At 45.8% G+C, this 2075-nt stretch overlaps 1 protein-coding gene across 3 annotated transcripts in view; it reads right to left on the bottom strand.

Moving 5' to 3' along the window:
* Jade1 (jade family PHD finger 1) overlaps positions 1-2075 on the bottom strand; it is a 79231-nt gene that overhangs the window by 60184 nt on the left and 16972 nt on the right. The window contains exon 1 of one of the 3 annotated variants that reach the window (XM_023719459.1): positions 6-531. The exons of 1 other annotated variant lie outside the window; for it this stretch is intronic. The gene's annotated coding sequence lies outside the window, so the exon portion shown is untranslated. Of the gene's footprint in view, positions 1-5; positions 532-2075 lie in introns of those variants that run through there. One more of the 3 variants, XM_004635003.3, reaches the window with a different exon arrangement.

Here is a 2075-nt window from a genome sequence, read left to right as displayed (position 1 = left end):
CGTACCTGCTGCGGAGGCTCCGGCCCAGGCGCCGCATGAGTCCGCGCCGCGGAGGGCGCTCGGGCGGGAGCCGGCGCGCACACCGGGCTCGGCGCGGAGGACTCCGGGCGGCGGTCGCTGCCTATGGAGGAAGGACTGTGTGAATCAAACTCATTTCTGGGTCACTGCTGCCACAGGGGGGAGCACTTTAATCCCTTGCCAAAAGGAGAGGGTGGGGCGGCGGGGCGGAGGGAGCGCGGGGAGCCCGGCAGGCGCGGGGGGCTCGGCCGGGTTAACTCTTCGCGGCCCGTGCCGCAGCCGCCTGGGCCTGCGCCGCGCTCCGGCACGGCCTTCTCTGCCTCCCTCAGGAGTCCGGAAATTCTTAAGGTGTCCGGGTGCAGCGAGATGGATTTTCAAATAATCCCCTTTTCTAGGCTGTCCGAGATCCAACTCTTGTCTGACATCTAGAAATGGATTCTTCCAAATTAGTTTAAGATTACGTCGATTAAAAACGTGGCTGAAAAGGCGGGTAATTTAGAAGGTTTTGTGTGCAAGCTGACTAGCAAAATAAACAGCTCTTTTGTAGTAACAGCGTTAAGGGTGACATTTTTTAAATATGGATAATTCAATTTCTGGAACTGCAACACTGTCTTTACCTAACTGGGTTTTGAACTGATTAATTGGAAATTAACATTAATTCGTTAAAAGATAGTGATTGTTTATTAATTGATATCAGCTTCATGATGTACACTTACAAAACTGAACATCACTTTCTAAATATGAAAGTGGTGGCTAATGCTGAAACTGGAATTTCAGTATAAAGTTTGTAATCAGATATTCATTTTGGATTATTTGTGTGAAAATGGTAGGTTGATGATTTTCTACAGAAAACAAATTTGCTCTTACATGCAAAGTAACATACTTGTTTAATGGATCCCCTCAAGGAAATGCAATATGTATGACATTCAGAGTCGAGAGAAAAAAAGTACACATTAAAACTCCCTTACAGGGGCTGGGGAGATGGCTCAGTGGAATAAGCGCTTCCCCGGCAAGGGCCTGAGTTCAATCCCCAGTTCTGAAAAAAAAAAAAAAAAACCTTATAAACAGGAACAGTGATTATTAATTAGAGCATTGAATATGAAGCCCGAAAGGCATATTTATACATCAGAACAATTTTTCTGAACAAAGCAGGTTTGATTTCAGACAATCACACACCAATCCGTCGATTTATATCCGGAATATTATAATCTGATAAATGGCAAAATAAAACAAATTGAGCCTTTTCAATTACTTTTTGGTAAACAAGCCAAAAGAAATCTTAAGGGGCCGGGGAGATGGCTCAGTAGGATGAGCACTTGACTGGCAAACACAGGGATCTGAGTTCAATCCCCGGTTCCGCCAAAAAAAAATCTTAAGTACTATATAGGTCCTTTCTTCCTCCCCTGTGTCTCTGGTCAAAAGTGTGGACTCAACACCAGCCCTGTTCTTGCTCTCGCTTCATGCTCCTCAGAGGTCATGAGCAAAGCCCTGGGCTAACTAGTGCTACTTCCATACTGCCTACAGTTACTCATCTCACTGGGTCCGCTTAGCCACGCAGTGTATTAGGACAAAGACCAGGCGTCTGGCCAGCAGACCAAGGGGGGATCTGACTCTCCAGCGTGGGAAGTTACAGGAGTTTTTGGTACCCTCACTCTCTGTGCCTCAGTTTCTTTCTGATTTGAGTCTGACAACTGGCCTTTAACAGGAAGTGTTATTAAAAGAGATGCAGTAGGGGCTGGGGAGATAGCTCGGTAGAATAAGCACTTGCCTGGCAAGTGCAAGGGCCTGAGTTCAATCCCCAGTTCCACCAAAAAAAAAAAAAGAGAGAGAGAGATGCAGTAGAGAACTCTACAAGTGTCAAGCAGAGTCTTAGGAATAAGTTGTCCATTCCCTTAGCCATTGCTCCCAAATCTCTTGCTTTGTCTTCTTTCCATGAAAAATCACAATTTTTTTTTTTTTTTTAAATTTTAGGGAAGGGTCTACAGGGTGTTCAGGATCTCACTACTAAATCCTACTCATAGTGACCAGCCTTTTTACAGCCTCCCAAGAGCTGGGAT

This window comes from Octodon degus, unplaced genomic scaffold (assembly GCF_000260255.1).
Source record: "Octodon degus isolate 3935 unplaced genomic scaffold, OctDeg1.0 scaffold00068, whole genome shotgun sequence".
Classification (NCBI taxonomy): domain Eukaryota; kingdom Metazoa; phylum Chordata; class Mammalia; order Rodentia; family Octodontidae; genus Octodon; species Octodon degus.
This window is presented reverse-complemented; position numbering and strand designations above follow the sequence as displayed.